Here is an 18,294-nt window from a genome sequence, read left to right as displayed (position 1 = left end):
ATCTTATGATAACATCTGTCCATCCTCATCCTTGACAAACCCTTTTTTGTAATCCTGTAGTCTTATCATGATACTTCTGTATTTCTTCCATACTTGTTATAACTGAAATTGTTGAACTACCTTTTGATTTTGGGTTGATTTCTGTATCATACTATCAAAACTGACAATGCCCTGTAATCAGTGGACTAAAACCTTATATACCCTCAGAAATGAGGAGTCCTCTGAGTTTCTCTCTTAGGAGGGAAGTCTCCATATGATCATGTTTTGTTAACTTTCTTCTTGGGAAAATAAAATATTAAATTGATATTATGTTTTTTTCTGTCTGTCTCTGATCTGTTTTGGTAGGACAGGTATGGGTATCATGTTCTCTGATCTGGTTTGTTGTAGGAGATATAAGATGTAATTTCTCTTATCTGTTTATTAATTTGTAGGAGAGATTAAACATTATTTCTCTCATCTGTTTTTAGGAGACAGGCAGATACAAAAGCTATATTTGAATATTCAACAATACTAATCTCATACTTTTATAGACAGAGAAACTGAGACCTTAAGAAATTCAGTGATTTGTTCCAAGTCAATCAGATGACTGAAACATCATTCAAATCCCAATCTATGATTTAAAATCCAGGGATTAAGATATTTTTGTCAATTTCTATAACGATAAAATAAAACAATTTGTGCAGAAATATAGCAAAATTGATCAGTGGGCAAAATTATTAACACACTTCAGGTCCAAACTTCCATACTTTATCTGATATCAGGTTTTAAGTTTATAAATTCATATGATGTCAGCCTTGGAAGGGATCTAAAAAGCTATGCAGTTAATATGTCTTTGAAGAGGAATTCCCTCTACTACATTCATGATGGGTGGTTGCCTGAAAATTCCATCTTCTGGTCTCCTTGAAACCATTAGCATTTACATCATAGAATCCTACCTCATAGGGTTGGTGTAAGGAAAGGGCTTTGTAAATCTTTGTTTTGTTTTTTTGTTGATTTTTTTTTTGTGGGGCAATGGGGGTTAAGTGACTTGCCCAGGGTCACACAGCTAGTAAGTGTCAAGTGTCTGAGGCCAGATTTGAACTCAGGTCCTCCTGAACCCAGGGCCAGTGATCTATCCACTGTGCCACCTAGCTGCCCCTTGGCTTTGTAAATCTTAAAACACTAAATATTACCATTAGTTATTATTATATAACCTTGACCAAGTCACTTATCATCTCTTGGTCTCAGTTTCCTCACATCTAAAACAATGAAGTTTGACTGAATAATCCTTAAGGTTCTTTCCTAAGCTGGCATTCTCTGACTACAGTTTTTGCTCTTGATTGTGTCTATATAGCCACTTTGATGTGGGCAATCATGATATGACCATATGAGGGGAGATGTAATCTAAATGGATTTTCAAAATGATGATAGGTATGCAAAAAGAATCTTTTGGCAGTCTATAATATAAAGTGATTTGATAAACTTATAGGACTCCCTGAATAAATATACACATGCATGTAAGTATACATGTATGCATATGCAAATATAAAGATGAATGTACATGTGTTTGTGTTTGAATATGAATACATGCATTTTTATAGATGTATATATGTTTCTCTTTATATTTCTGTACAGTTGTATAAATCTGTATCTATATGACAACCATACTGTATATGGTGAGATAACTATAGGTATATTATCTATCTCTCTATAAATCTATATATCTAAATATTGATTTCTATATACGTCCCTTTCACTGGTATATAATGACAGTCAATATACATTCCCAAGAATTGTCTAAGGATAAACTCATTTTAACTATGTTAAAACATTATGTTTCCTGTACTTATGCTACACATAATCTGATAAAAAAAGAGTAGAAAATAGATTGATGTATACTCATTGACACTTAGCAGAAGGCAGATCTTGAGGAAGATCAAATAAGTAATTTTTCATGGTAGCACTGGGAAAATGCAAAAAAAGAGATAGGAAAGCAGATATTCCTTAGTAAGCTTTAGCTGAGCATGAAGCAGAAATTGCTTAGTAGCCACAGGAACTACAGGGTTACTAAGTTCAAAGGAGCAGCATAAGTATCTTTCAGCATCTCCCAGCATATTATCTGTTTAGAAAACAGAATGGAATATAGCTGGCACACACAAATGCTGGAGAAAAGCATGATCTCTTTCAACTTTCCTTCAACATAGCAAAGTGACACTGGTGATAAGCTTAGGCTCTGGCTTTCTTGGTGGCTTTAGCTCATCTAAACTTTTGATCTCTGATCTACCCCTGGATTTTGTGTCAGAATGTGAGTGTTCAGGCTGGCAGATTCTTTTGCTGTTTATATTGGAGAGACAAATCCTCATTGATTGTTCAGTCTTGAACCTTGACCCCAAATTCTGCTTCCCTGGCTTTTCTCTGCATCTGATTTCACAGCCTGACAAAACTTCCCCCTTTTATCCTTTACTCATCTCCTCTAGTAGCATTATGTACAGTTATATTTTCCCAGCTGGACTCAGTCTTAAAAGACACCTGTCGACATCATGCTACCTGGATGTGACAGAAGGTACCATAGAGGATATAGGAGATAGATAGGAAGAAAAGTATGAGGAAATCTTAGATACACTTAAATATTTACATTTTTTCACAATGTAGGTTCTATACTGTCCTAGAGGAATCACAATTCTCTAAAGTTCTAAGCACAAATTAATGTGCTCCATCTCCTAAAGCTAGCTAGCTATATCACCAATAGCCCTGTTGAAATTTTAATGGTTGCATCTTTCTAGGTAATTGAGCAAAAAGATGTGAAACAGTGAGAGGGTTCAGAATGGTCACAGAGGATATCATATGCTAAGCATTGATGACCGTGCTATAGATATCTGGAGTTTTTACTTTATTTTAGCATCCTTAGATGCTACTTTCAGGGATTTAAAACCTGTTTGGTTCCATATTATTTTGCCAATGAAGCACTCAGAATCACAACTTGGAAAAGGACATTTACTTAAAATAGAAATGCAAGGTGAATAACAACAAAAAATATAATAAGAAGAAAATACACTAACTATTGCTCGACCATATCTTTAGAGATGAAAGATTGAAGGTTCAGCTTTCCATACCGTATACTGATAAATCAGCATGATGCTTAATATAAAGGAGTAGGAAGAGTTGTATTAGAAAGTAATCCTAGGGGCAGCTAGGTGGCACAGTGGATAGAGCACCTGCCCTGGATTCAGGAAGACCTGAGCTCAAATCCAGCCTCAGACATTTGACACTTACTAGCTCTGTGACCCTGGGTAAGTCACTTAACTTTAATTGCCTTACCAAAAACCAAAAAAGAAAAAAAGAAAAAGAAAATAATCATAACAGATAAACACTGAAGAATTATCTTGGTGCCTAGCTCACCAATTCTTTAAATTAAACTTGTTAAGCCTTAGGAGTCCCCCACTTCTTCTTAATGGCATAAAAGGGGAAGACCCCCAAAGGTTTATCTAAAATATTACTACACTGAGGTGAAGTACCAAAATATAATGGTTTTAAAACTCTATGTAGCAATCCTTGCACCCACATTTTGTAAAAATAAACATTGTTGTAGTGCCTTTTTATTGAAATAATCTACACACAAAATATATTTACTTGGTGTTTTATTAAAATTAAATTCAGAATTACTACAATTTTTAAAATGCAAAAAAATCTTAACTATGATAAAATAATGTGATATCTGCAGATACATTTTTATTAATAAAGCATTTTTACTGTTTTACCATGTTTATGCCATAAATCACCAGAATAGTATTATGTATGTGATAAGTAAATATGGTTTTTGGTATGATTGATCAAGATGTGTCAATGCTATTGCTACACACAATTCTTTTTTAACCACTTATTCAGATGGATATTTTGTCATCATAATAGATACAGCATAAAATTTCATTTCAAACAAGATGTTAGAAATGATAGTAAAATGTGCCCTGCTCTGTTTGATAAATCAGAAATGTCTTTATTCACTGGTAATCCAAACAGAAGATGTTAACATTCAAAGTCGTAGTCTAATTCCTCAACATGTGAGCTAGTGACCTCAGAAACTTGAAGGCTATGCCAATGGAAAGCAAATTCTGGCAGGTTCTACCATTTTTGAAAGGTTGCATTTTCTAAGTATGAATATAGAGAAATGATAACTACCTAGTTTGCTAGCTAGAAAGGTAGAGTATTTACTAAATATGTGATATTTGCCAGGATAATGGAATACAAATGAAGCAAATAGAAAGAAAATGGGGATGTCAGCAAAGAGGAGTTAACTGTGAAGAGCAAATGGAGTATGCTAAGGCTATTCACTTCCTCAATAGAGATTTTGGGGAAGGATTCACCAGTTGGAGGAAGGGAGAAAGAACTGAGATTCCTCATAGTGAAAAGTTTCCTGTGGTAGAGTTGGAAAAATCCGAAGACTCAGAAATAAAGCTAGGAGAAAAGATGACAATGGAAAGTTCTGACCCAGAGTGGTCAATTTATTTATTTTTATAAAAATCAATTAATTACTTCAAGTGCCAAGATGGCAAAGGGAAGAAGGAGCCTTCTGAAGCTCTCCCATATTTCCCCTCCAAACAAATAGAAAACTGCCTTTGAATTGTTCCAGAAGCAGGGAAGCAGCTTACAAGGCCAACATGAAAGGTCTGTCTTACCTGGATGGAATGGAAGTGAGGTCTAAGTGTAGCAGCAGCAGCAGCAGCAGTATCAGCAGTTAGGCTGAAAGCAGGACACCTGTAACAGGGCATTAAGTCTGGGGCATTCCACAAGTGAGTGTCTGTCCTCCTGCAAGCCAACAGCCCCCTAGGCAAGTGGATAGTATGGGCAGAATAGCAGAGACCCTCACAATCACCCCACCCCCAGCACAAACCACCACGGAGGCCATAACCCCAATACTGACCAGTACTAAAGCCCCACTTGAGGCCAATAGTAAGACTTCACCCCTGGGACCTGCCATCAGAGAAACTCTTTTTTCACAGCAAACCAGCAGTAGGAGGCTCCAAGCTTCACAGATCTGTAACAAAATTACTAGCCCAGGGCTTGCTAGCAGAAGTACTCTATTACCATAGAAATCCAGCAGCATGGTTCCAACTCTTGGGCATATTTGCAACAAAATTACTCCTCCAGGGCTTGCCAACAATGAAGCCCCACTAACAAGAGCAACCCAACAGCAAAGTACCACCCCTAGGGCAGACCAACAACAAGATCCCTTCTCCAGGGCCAGCCACCAGAAAACTATAAGAACTTAGCAGAAGAGTACCACCCCTAGAGAAGGACTTCCCACAACCAGGATAGGACAAATGGGAAGAACAACTCCCCAATACCAGTCAGAAAGCTGGAGGAAAGGCTGAAATTTCCCCAAGATCCTGAAAAAACCTATTCACCCACTACAAGAAAAAATATTATAAGACAGCTCCTGGAGCAAGCTAATCCACAAAAGAAAAGAGTGAGACTATTTTCCAGCCAAAGACGGCATAATTAGGCTATTCAGGCTGAGATAGGAGCTCAGCACGCAGCACAGACCCCACCTCCAGAGCCTCAGAATCCTCAGTGCCAGCAGCTTCTTCTGAAACTTGGCTCAAGGAACAATATGGGTGTTCAGTGGTTGGCTGGGGTGAAATAGCTGTGGTCTGTACTAGATTTAAGGTGGAGCACCCTTATTCTGAACCAGTAAGCTGACCTGAGTGGCAGCAGCCCAGTGGGGGAGGGGCACAGGACCACCAAACTTCCAGGTCAAGATGAGTAGGCAGGGAAAGCAGCAGATCATAGAAAGCTTCTTTGGGGAAAAGGTAGACCAGGATACACCTTCAGAAGAAGATAATAACAAAGTCAAAGCTATAACATCCAAAGCATCCAAGAAAAATATTAATTGGTCTCAGGGCATGGAAGCATTCAAAAATGACTTTGAAGAAAAAGCAAGAGAAATAGAAGGATGATTTAAAGAGACAGAGGAAAAAAATGAAAAGAGAAATGAGAGCAAGGAGAAAAAAGTCACAAGAAAAAAGTCAACAGTGTGAAAAGTCAAATGGAAAAGGAGATGCAAAAGCTCTCATAAGAAAATAATTGCCTAAGAATTAGGATTGAACAAATGGAAGCTAGTGACTTCATGAGAAACCAAGACACAATAAAGCAAATGCATATGAATAAAAAAGTAGAGAGAAATATGAAATATTGGGAGGGGAAGGGGATGAGGGGGAGAGGCAAAGGAAGGGAGGACATATTGGGGGAGAGGGCAGCAAAAAAAAAAAACACTTTCTAGGAGGGACAGGGTGAAAGAAGACATAAAATAGAGTAAATATCAAAGGGGAGGGAATAGGATCTAGGTTAATACAGTTACCAATAGTAACTGTGAAAGAAATGATGAGCAGAATGATATCAGAAGGAGGTATGAAAAATGCAAACCATCAACAGAGGAAGAACTGATGTTATCGGAATACGGATTAAGGTATAATTTTATTTGTTAGTTCCTCTTTCTAAAGTTATTTTGTCTATTTTCTTTGACAACCTAACTAATGTGAATATATTTTGCATAACTGCACATGAATGACTTCTATTGAATTCCTTGTTTCCATAGTGAGGGTTAAGGAGGAAGGGAGGAAGAAAATTTGGAACACAAAGTTTTAAAAAATTAATGTGGAAAATTTTATTTTTTATTTTTTACATGTAAATTGGGAGAAATTCTAAATATTTTTTAATTAGAATTGAACAAATGGAAACTAATGACCCTAAAATACAGTAAAACAAAAGTTTAAAAGTTTAAAAAAAATAGAAGAAATTGTGAAATTTCTCACTGGAAAAACAACTGACTAGAAAGTAGATATTTGAGATAATACATAATATCATATATAATATAATATCATGACTACCTGAAAGTCATGATAGAAAAACAAATCAAAACAAAACCAAAAAAAAATCACAACAACATCCTGGACAATATCTTTCAAGAAATTATCAAAGAAAACTGCCCTGATATATTAGAACCAGAAGGCAAAACAGAAAGTTAAGGTATCCACCAACCAACACCTGACAGAGATTCAAAAACGAAAACTCCCTAGGACATCATAGTCAAATTTCAAAGCTCACAGATAAAGTTGAAAGCACTGCAAGCAGCCAAAAATAAACAACTCAAATATTGTGTAGTGACAGAATTACACAGGATATGACAGCTTCTATTTAAAAAAAATGGAGGGCTTTGTATACGATACAAAAAGCAAAGGAGTTATATTTACAACCAAGAATCACTGCCCAACAAAATTGAATATAAACTTTCAGGGGGGAAATGGACATTCAGTAAAATAGAGGACTTCTAAGAATTTCTGATTAAATGGCCAGAACTTAATAAAAATTTATCCTCCACATACAAGACTCAAGGGGGACATAAAGTAAAAAAGAAAAGAAACAAGAAAAAAATGTAAGAAATCAAATAAGGTTAAACTGTTTATATTTCTATATGACAAAATAATATTTGTGAGTCAATTTTATTATGAGAATTAGAAAAGAGTATATTTAGAAAGAGGATGTGGTTTTAAGGTGACATTGATGGTATGATCATATTTGTATGTCGTAATTTTTTATGAGTAATTAGAAGGAGTATATTAAAAAGAGGGTGTGGTTATAAGGTGACATTGATGAGATGAGAACCCCAAAAAACAAAATAAAGGGCTAAGAAAGAAATTGCATGGAAGTAGAAGGAGCAAGGAAATTTAATAGCGTAAATTATCCCACAAAAATGAGGCAATAAAGAATTACTATTAGGGAGGGGAGGACAGGATGTTGGTGGGCAAAGAAGAAAACCAAATTACCAGCATCACAAATGAAAAGGGTAAATTCACTACCAATGAAGGGGAAATTAATGCAATGTGTTTTTCCCATTTGTATGCCAATAAATTTTGACAATCTAAATGAAATGGATGAATATTTACAAAAATACAAACTGCCCAGATTAACAGAAGAGGAAATAAAATCCTTTAATAAGCTCATTTCAGAAAAAGAATTCAACAAGCCATCAATGAACTCGCTAAGAAAAAATCTCCAGGGCCAGATGGGTTTATAAGTGAATTCTATCAAACATTTAAAGAACACTTAGTTCCAATACTACAAAACTATTTGGAAAAGTAGGTAAAGAGGGAATCCTACCAAATTCCTTCTATGAGAGACATATTTTGCTGATACCTAAACCAGGAAGAACAAAAACAGAGAAAGAAAATTATAGACCAACCTCCTTAATGAACATTGATGAAAAAATTCTAAATGGAATACTAACAAACAGATTACATAAATTTATCACTAGGAGAATACACTGTGACCTGGTTGGATTTATACCAGAAATGCAGGGCTAGCTCAGTATTAGAAAAACTATCAACACAATTGGCCATGTAAATAAAAAATCTAACCAAAATCATATGATTATCTCAGTAGATGGATAAATGGCCTTTGACAAAATATAAAACCCATTGTTATTTAAAACACTAAAGAGCATAGGAATAAATGGAGCTTTCCCTAAGGTGATAAACAGTATCTATCTTAAACTATTTGCAAGCATTATATGCAATAGGGAAAAGTTAGAGGAATTCCCAATAAGATCAAGGGTGAAATGAGGATGTCCATTATCACCACTACTATTCAATATTGTACTAGAAATATTAGCCTTAGCAATAAGAGAAGAAAATGAATTTGAAGGAATTAGAATAGGCAAGGAAGAAACAAAACTATCACTCTTTGCAGATGATATGATGGTATACTTAGAGAATCCTAAAGAAACAACTAAAAAACTACTTAAAACAATTAGTAATTTTAGCAAAGTTGCAGGATATAAAATATAAAATAAAACCACATAAGACATCAGCATTTCTATATATGACCAATTATGTCCAGCAGCAAGAGATAGAAAGAGAAATCCTATTTAAAATAACTGTAGACAATATAAAATACTTGGGAGTCTATCTGCCAAGACAAACCCAAGAAATATATGAACACAATTACAAAACACTTTTCACACAAACGAAATCATATATAAACAAATGGGAAAATATAAATTGCTCCCCGGGAGGCCATGTTAATATAAAAAAATGACAATTCTACCCAAATTAATTTACCCATTCAGTGCCATGCCAATGAAACTACCAAAAAAGTATGTCACAGAGCTAGAAAAAACAATAACAATTTTCAAATGGAAGAACAAAGGTCAAGAATATCAAGGGAATTAATGGGAAAAAAATGGAAAGTAAGGTAGCCTAGCTGTACCAGATCTAAAATTATATTATAAAGCTGCAATCATCAAAACTATTTGTTACTGGCTAAGAAATAAAGAGAAGGATAAGTGGAATAGGTTAAGCACATAAAACACAGCAGTAAATGAATATAGTAATCTGTTTGATAAACCCAAAGAATCTAGCCTCCAGGATATGAACTCATTATTTGACCAAAAAAAAAAAAAGCTGTGAAAACTGGAAAATAGTATGGCAGAAACTAGGCATAGACAAACATGTTATACCATACAATAAAGTAAAGTCAAAATGGATACAAGATCTACACATAAAGGGTAATACCATAGGTAAATTAGAAAAGGAAGGAATAGTTTACTTGTTTGAACTATGGAGTGGGGAAAAAATTATGACCAATGATGAGATAGAGAACATTATGAAAAGCAGAGGGGATGATTTTGGCTATATTAAAGTAAAAAGTTTTTACACAAACAAAAACAATACAAACAAGATTAGAACGAAAGCAAAAAGCTAGAGAACCTTTTTTACAGGCAGTGTTTCAAATAAAGGCCTCATGTCCAAAATATATGGAGAACTGAATCAAACATATGAGAATACAAATATTGTGGTATATGAATGTAATGGGATATATGTATTGTATTGTATTGTATTGTAAGAAACGATGAATAGGAGGAGTTCAGAAAAACCTTGAAGGACTTACATGAACTAATGCTGACTGAGAGGAGCAAAACCAGGAGAATATTGTACACAGTAACAGCAACATTGTGTGACGAACAATGGGGATAGACTTGGCCCTTCTCAGCAGTACAACAATCCAAAACAGCTTCAAAGAACTCATGATAGAAAATGTTCTCAACATGCAGAAAAAAGAACTGTGAATTATGAATGCAGATTGAATCATAGTGTTTCTACTTTTGGACTGTTTTTTTTTTTCTTCTTGTTTGAGGTTATTCCTTTGTGCTCTGATTCTTCTTTCACAAGATGTAGAAATATGTTTGATGTGACTGTACATATACAACCTATATCAGACTGCTTTCCATCTTGGGGAGGAGGGAGGGAAGGGAGGAGAGAAAAGAAAAATTTGAAACTAAAAATCCAGTGAAAACAATTGTTGAAAACTATCCTTATATCTAATGTGTAACTGGAAAATTTTTTAAAAATGAATACAAATTATTCCCCAGTTGAGAAATGGTGAAAGGATATGAACAGGTAGTTTTCAGATAATGAAATTAAAACTATCTACAGCAATATGAAAAGACATTCTCAATCACTACTGATTAGAGAAATGCAAATTAAAACTACTCTGATATACTACCTCACACCTATCAGATTGGCTAATATGACAAAAAAAGGAGAATTATAAATGTTGGAGAAGATGTGGGAAAAGGAGAACATTAATTTACTGTTGGTGAAGCTGTGAATTGATCCAACCATTCTGGAGAGCAATTCGGAATCATACCCAAAAGGCTTTAAAACTGTGCATACCCTTTGACTCAGCAATACCACTACTAGGTCTATATCCCAAAGAGATCACGTAAAAAGGAAAAGGACCCACATTTACGAAATATTTATAACTATTCTTTTTGTGGTAGCAAAAAATTGGAAATTGAGGGGATGCCCATCAATAGGGGAATGACTGAACAAGTTGTGGTATATAAATGTAATGGAATACTATTGTGTTATAAGAAAAGATGTGGAGGTGAATGTCAGATAAACCTGGAAAGACTTACATGAATTGATGTTGAGCAGAACCAAGAGAACTTTGTATGCAGTAACAGCAACACTGTGTGATGATCAACTATGATAGAGTTAGCTCTTCCCAACAATGTAATGATCCAAAGCAATGTCAATAGACTTATGGTGGAAAATGATCTCCACATTCAGAAAAAGAACTATGGTATCTGAATGCAGACCAAATTATCTTATCTTAACTGTTGTTGTTGCTTTTTTTGTTATTGTTCTTGTTTGTTTTTTCTTGCTTTTTTTCTTTCCTTTTGTTCTGATTAATGTGGAAATATGTTTAAAAGGATTGTAATGTTTAACTTATATCAAATTGCTTACTGGCTTGGGATAAGTGAGGGAAGGGAGTGTGGGAGAAAAAGGTGGAACTCAAATATCTTTACATGTAATTGGGAAAAATGAAATAAATGAATAAAATCTAAAAAATAAAAATAAATAAGCAAATAAATTGATAGATGAATGAACAATTAAACAAATTAATTAATTACTAATAAATATATCTAGAGCTTATGTGTGTTGGATAATACATAATTCTTAGAGTACTGAAGAACCAGTATAGAAGGTATCTAAAAGATAAAAAACACTAAAGGTGTACAAAATAATCTAGGACATTATTAATACAGAAAAATATGACTAAGAAAAAATAAATAGATATTGATCTATCTAGTATTCTATCCACATAAATTCTTTATGAGAAACATCTATACATGAATCAAGGGAATTAATAGAGAACAACAAAGCTTTCAAAAGTAACATTCATCATTTACTATTTACTACTATTCACTATTTTAGAACTTTATGTTTTAGGCAACTTCATTTATTTTTATGACAGAAATTTATTTGGGGGAAAATATTGTTCTTGCACTTAATATTCCATATAAAAGTTATTATTTCTTGTTAACATATTCTATATGCATATTTTCTAGATATCATTTAAATTTTTTAGGTTTCATGATAAGTGCTGCTAAATCATTCTCATAAATCAAAGATAGTAGTCTCTTCTCTCTATCCATAACCATGCTTATAAATTGCAATGATAAAACATTTTTGTTATGATTTTTTTTGTTTTTACTTAATATTTCTTTATTTCTGCTATTAAAGCTATATCTAGAGTATGTAGGTTTACTAATGACACCAACTCTATTCAATTTTCTCTTCAAACCTAATATGTATTTATCTGAAAATGATATTATTTATCTTTGAAAAACTGAAACAATAAAAATTCAAGAGAAAATTAAATCCTAATTGTGATAAATTTTAAACGACTATTTATAACTGTACTTGAGTTATTTCCATTTTTAAAGTACAAGTTCAGGAGAATCCAGGTTATTTTAGTGTATTCACCAAAATGAATGATGTTAAGAAGTATATCAGTTATTATGGCACTTTAAATTTCCATGCAATAACTGCTTTCATTAAATTTTACATGTTTTATGTTCAAAGATACCAAGGAAAGTAACAATATAACATCTATGTAATGAACACATGAGGGGTGATGATAAAAGAACAAATTATGCCTATGTCAATATTAAACACATGTAGACTCAAATTCTATCTCATTTGTGTATGTGGTAGTCAATAATCAATGCTTAATTGGAGCCAATTTGTCATGTTAGTGTTATTCGTGGCAAATTTGATTGACCTTTGTTTTCATTGAAAATTGGATAAATTTATACAGGATTTATGCTAGAAAAAAATAGATAATGTTGCTCATTTCTTCATACACTCCATTCCTCTAAAGGTATCTCACCTCCCTGCCCCCACAGTTTGGCTAACTCTACCTTATTGTCTGACAAATCCAGTAAAAAGAAATGAATGTCAGGACCATTTCTTGGCTTCAGATTCATTTCTTTTCCTCCTTCATCTTCACTTTATTTTTCACTCATCACTCTGTCTTTTATGCTGCTACTGTTCCCAACGTTAAATTATCTACCACTTGTAAAATCTATACATTTTATCCTTTGTTTCTCTGTAAATTCTCTTATACAAGCAGAGTTTAAATCAACCTGTTATCATAATTTCCATGTCTAGACATCTGGCATCCTGTGGTAGATTAAAGCAGTACAAACAAAAGGTTAATAAACCTTTAGACTCCATGAATACCTGAAAAATAGGTACAAAAAACAAAACAGGGACTGGGGAAAGAAATTTTAATTCAAATGCAGAACATGAACGTATCAGGAAAGAGAAGACAATAGGTGCAACATTCATTCTTCATTCCTTTGTTTTAGTTCTATGAAAGTTGAAAGCTCAAGGTGTTTTCCACTCTTTTTTCTTGTTGTTTTGGAAGTATTGTCCATTTAGCTAGCCATCAGAGACTACCGTCTCTCTCTCTGAAGGCAAGGCATGGTCGACACCCATCTGCTTCTACCTTTTTTTTTTTCTTTTTCTGGCTTAGGACAAGATAGGCAATGTAGTGAAACCATAACTACATTGTGTTTAGAACCTGTTCTTGATATTTTTCTAGTAGAATATAGAAGAATTAGCCAATCCACATAAATCTTTTGCATATGCTTGATAGAAGATGAATTTTAGTGTTATTTTATGAATGCATAGAAGTTACATTGCTATATTATCATATTTATTTTTGAAATAATTTCCCCATTGAGTATTATACCTTCGATATGTATTCATTTAGGATCCCTGTATTCAGAGATGTGTGTGTGTTTGTGCATTTTATAACTGAACAATAAATGAAAACACCTACTTACCATTACCTATATCTACCCTGAGTTCAAATCTAACTTAAGATACTTACTAACGGTGTGATCCTGATCCAGTCACTCAACCCCAATTGCCTTAAACATCCAGGGCCATGTTCCATCATTATGATGTATATCTTGCACTGGACCCAGATGGCAGTGGAGGAGAGAGTGAGCTTGGTAACTTTGCACAGCCCTCCATCATTTAAATCTAATTCACTACAAGTCATGACATCACCCTAATGTCATGGTGCTCCTTCAGAACAAAGGAAAAATAACAGCATTTACTATCAATACAAAGCTTGTTTCAGGAGAATTTAGGGAGTAGTACTTAAAAAATTCTGGTTGTAAGGTGAATAATCAAATTAATTCAAGTCAGTTCAATTCAACAAACCTACTGTATGACAAGCATTATACAAGGCATGTGGAATAGGGACTTTTTAAAAGCAGCTTCTTCCTTATATTTTATTATGGAAATATAGCATGTAGACAAAGAATCAGTACAGATCTATCAAAATGTAGAGTACCCTAGGAAAGAAGTTGTAGAAGCCTGAACTAGAGTGATGGTTGGGTGAGTCATGACGAGATAGATATGAGAGGTGACATAGAAGTAGATGGTACAAGATATGGAAATTGATTGGCCATTGGAATGAAAGAGAATGAGGAATAGAGTATTACACAGAGGTCATGGAACAGGGAGACTGAAAGAATGATGGGAGTCTCAACAGAAATAGGGAATTTATTGAATGCAAAAATGTTTTGAGTCAGATAGAAAGATTAATGAAAGAGAAAGAGACAGAGATACAGGCAGAAAGAGAGAAGTAGGGGAAGGGAAGGGAAGAAAGGGAAGAGGAGGGGCAAGAAGAAAAGAGAGGAGAAAACAGGAGAGTAGAGAAGACATTTATTTATTAAAGACTTACTATGAGGCATACATTGTGCTAAATATTGAGGATAAAAATACAAAAAAGTCAGTCCCTCCCTTTAAGCAGCTTAGATCTTAATTGGAAAAGAAAACATAAAAGTAGGACTGGAAATCTGGGTAGCAAGTATGAGAAAATTGTAAGAAAATTGTAATTGTAAAATTGTAGGGCTTTGGCATAGAGGTTTGTGCCCTGGAAAAAGTGAGGCAAAATTTTATCTATCAGAGTGAGGAATGCAAGAGGAGCCAGAGACTGAGTCTAAGTTTCTGTTATAAAGACAATGATTGCTGTTTAAAGATGTTGACTTTGAGGTACCTATGGTATTGTGTAATTTAAGATTCTAAATGTGGATTCTAATCTGTTACCCCAGTTTTGGGGGAAAGTGACTAAAATCATTGATAAAACAAGTTTAGGTTTTTAAGGGTTTATTGAAAAATAGAAAGAGAAAGATTGAGAAAAGAATTCCAACTGCCTGGCATTCCTATCTTTCCTCAAATTTCCTGTGAAGTTCTCTGCTGCCACCACCACCATCAAGTCAGGAACCCAAAAAAAGGAGACAGAGCTCTCCACACAGGCCCTCTTTCCTCCTTCCTGTCTCCTCCCAGAAAATAGGAGGCTCCTCAAGTTGATTGGCTGGTAGCCTTGATAGACAGCACCCATGAGCAAATGTCACTTCCTGACGCCAAGGAAAAGCCACATGGCCTTGCCCTCTGAGGCATTCTCCTCATGGTGGAACTTTCCTATAGTAAGTCTCCAGTAGGTGGCATCATTCCAATCATTACAGGATCGTCAGTTGAATTTGGTAATGCAGGATTGGAAATTAAATGCATGAGAGCCAATAAGGTGCCCAATCAAGGGAGTATAGGGGGAAAATTCAGAAATCCTGAAAAGAGCTTTAGGGAACAGAGAGTTAGGGGATGTAACAATGATAATCTAGAAAAGGGTAAAATGGTCATTACCACCCATGTTCACCTCCACTCCGCCTCACAACTGGCTTTTCCAATACTTTCATTCTTCAATTTGACACTATATATTAAACAGTACATTATTTATACAGTATTAGTTTTTCAGTGATTCCCACTTCAAAGAGCTCATATTGTGGTCTTATTTAACTTTTTAGTTTCTGGCTTCCACTTCATAGTACTAATATCTCTATACCAATACATTCCATAATAAAAACAAAAACAAATTTAAAAATTTTTCTTAACATCCTTTTTAGCTTAAAAACAATCAATAATATAACTGGGAGATATTTTATCTGTCATATTTTATCTGTCATTCTAAAACTTCATGGCCTTGGGAGATGAGGGGAAACAAGGCAGGCAGAGCAGATTTTAAAATCTTTCTATAATAACTATACTTCCTGATGTTCCATCAAAATCCCCTCTCCCAAAGAATACTTAAAGGAGGATGAATGTAATTTATGTTTAGTGGGGGTAGGGACTTCTAGACACTACTCTATAGCAAGGGAAATGTCCCTTGTGGCATAGTACATGAAGCTGAATGGGCACTAGGGGAAATGATGCTATACCATGATCTGCTGTTGCCCAGAGCCCACTCTAGAACATGAGCTATGACAAAACATGTTGATCAAATGATTGTCAGCGTCTTTTTTCCCCACATTTTTTTCTCTGAGGAGTGCTTTATAACACTCAAACCAATTACTGAAACACAGTAAGTACTTAATAAATGTTTGTAGATTAAGTGGGTGACTTTCCTTACCTCTTATCTATAAGCCATAAGAGTGCATAGGGACTTCCTCAGCAGAGAAGAGCTGGTGAGAGAACAAAGAAAGGGATACAAATATCTATCCTCATGGTAATAGGAGAATATATCTGTTTTAACTTCATTCTAATTTCATTAATATTTAAGCTATAACAACCTTATGATTTTTTAAAATAAGTTGTGTAGTGGGCAGAACCGAGATGGCTGAGGAAAGGCAGTAAATTCTCAGAAGTCCCCACATGATCACTCCAAAAACCTCCAAATGATTCCATAAGACAATTCCTGGAGCAGCAGAACCCACAAAAGGATGGCATGAGATCATTTTCCAGGAAAATACCACTTAGAAGGTTGATGGAAAAGATCTGTTGTGCCATGTTGGGAATGGAGCCCAGACCCATGACCACGCCATGCAGATGTAGCCCCAGAGAAGCCATGCCAGAAAAACAGACCCTTGGAGTCTCTGAATTGGATGCAGTGGCAGCTTCTTCTGGAACTATGCTCCTGGTCTGGTGAGAGGGCTGAGTATTTGGCAGGGGGCAGATTACAGGGGTGTTTGCCGGTGCTGAGGTGGAACTCAGTTATTTTGCCCATGCTGGGAATTGGGAAACAGTCTTGAGTGGCAGTGGCTGAGGTAGGAGAGAGGCACAGGCTCCCCAAAGCCGGAAACCACAGCAAAACAGAATTTTTTGTTTTCTGCTTAAAGAGCAAGTAGGCCAGGTGTCATTTACAGACCAGAGAGAGCACAGGCCAGGCAAGTGAAGAATGTGTGTCTCCTTAAACTGTACCACCAGGGACCCTGTGAAGCTTGGGATAATGGGTCCTGGAAGCACAGCCCCACTTTAAGAAGGAGTTAAAAGTCAAGATATAGGCTAGCAAAATTAACAAACAGAAAAGGATGCAGACCATTGAAAGTTTCTGTGATGACAAGGAAGATAAAAATATACCCTCACAAGAAGATAACAAGGTCAAAGCTCTTGCATCCAAAGCTTCCAAGAAAAATATGAATTGGTATCAGGCCATGGAAGCACTCAAAAAAGGAATTTAAAGATAAATAAAGGTAGAGGAAAAATGGAAAGAGAAGTGTGAGTGATGCAGGAAAGTCATGAAAAAAGTCACCAGCCTGAAAAGCCAAATGGAAACGATCTCTGAAGAAAATAATTGCTTGAGAATTAGGTATGAACAAATGGAAGCTAATGACTATGAGAAATCAAGACACAATAAAGCCAATCCAAATTAATGAAAAAAAAATAGAGGGCAATGTGAAATATTTCCTTGGAAAAACTGCTGACCTGGAAAATAGATCCAGGACAGATAACTTGATAATTATTAGACTACCTAAAGCCATGATCAAAAAATGACCTCGGACATCATCTTCCAAGTGATTCTCAGGGAAAATTGTCCTGATATTCTAGAAGCAGAATGTAAGATAGAAAGAGACCCCAAAAGGAAAACTCCCAGGAATATTATAACCAAATTCCAGACCTCCCAGGTCAAGGGGAAAATATTGCAACCAGGCAGAAATAAACAATTAAAGCACTCTGGAGCCATAGTCAGGATCACACAATATCTAGCAGCTTCTATATTAAACAATCATAGTGCATGGAATAGGCTGTTCTGGAGGGCAAAGGAATTGGGATTACAACCAAAAATCACATACCCAGTTCCCTTTCTCTGGTGCAGGCTGCTTGGGGCTGGATCTGTGTTGATGTGGCCTGGGTCTGGGATCCACTCCCATCATGACACAACAGATCTTTCCTGAAGACCTTGTAAGCCATCTTTGGCTCTTCAATGATCTCACCCCATCCTTTTGTGGCTTCTGCAGCCCCAGGAATTATCTTATGACATTATTTGGAGGTTTTTTGGAGTGATCTTGTGGGAAGCTCTGAGAGGTTACTACCTTTCCTCAGTCATCTTGGCTCTGCCCCAGAAGTTCTGGTGGATTCTTCTTACGGGGACCTTCTGATAATTTGTTTTTCCTAGGGGCCA

General features: G+C 35.3%; 1 pseudogene; it reads right to left on the bottom strand.

Moving 5' to 3' along the window:
- The window catches only part of LOC122747852, a 61,954-nt pseudogene extending 43,911 nt beyond the window's left edge, over positions 1 to 18,043 (bottom strand).
- Positions 18,044 to 18,294: the final 251 nt, after the last annotated feature.

This window comes from Dromiciops gliroides, chromosome 3 (assembly GCF_019393635.1).
Source record: "Dromiciops gliroides isolate mDroGli1 chromosome 3, mDroGli1.pri, whole genome shotgun sequence".
NCBI lineage: Eukaryota > Metazoa > Chordata > Mammalia > Microbiotheria > Microbiotheriidae > Dromiciops > Dromiciops gliroides.
This window is presented reverse-complemented; position numbering and strand designations above follow the sequence as displayed.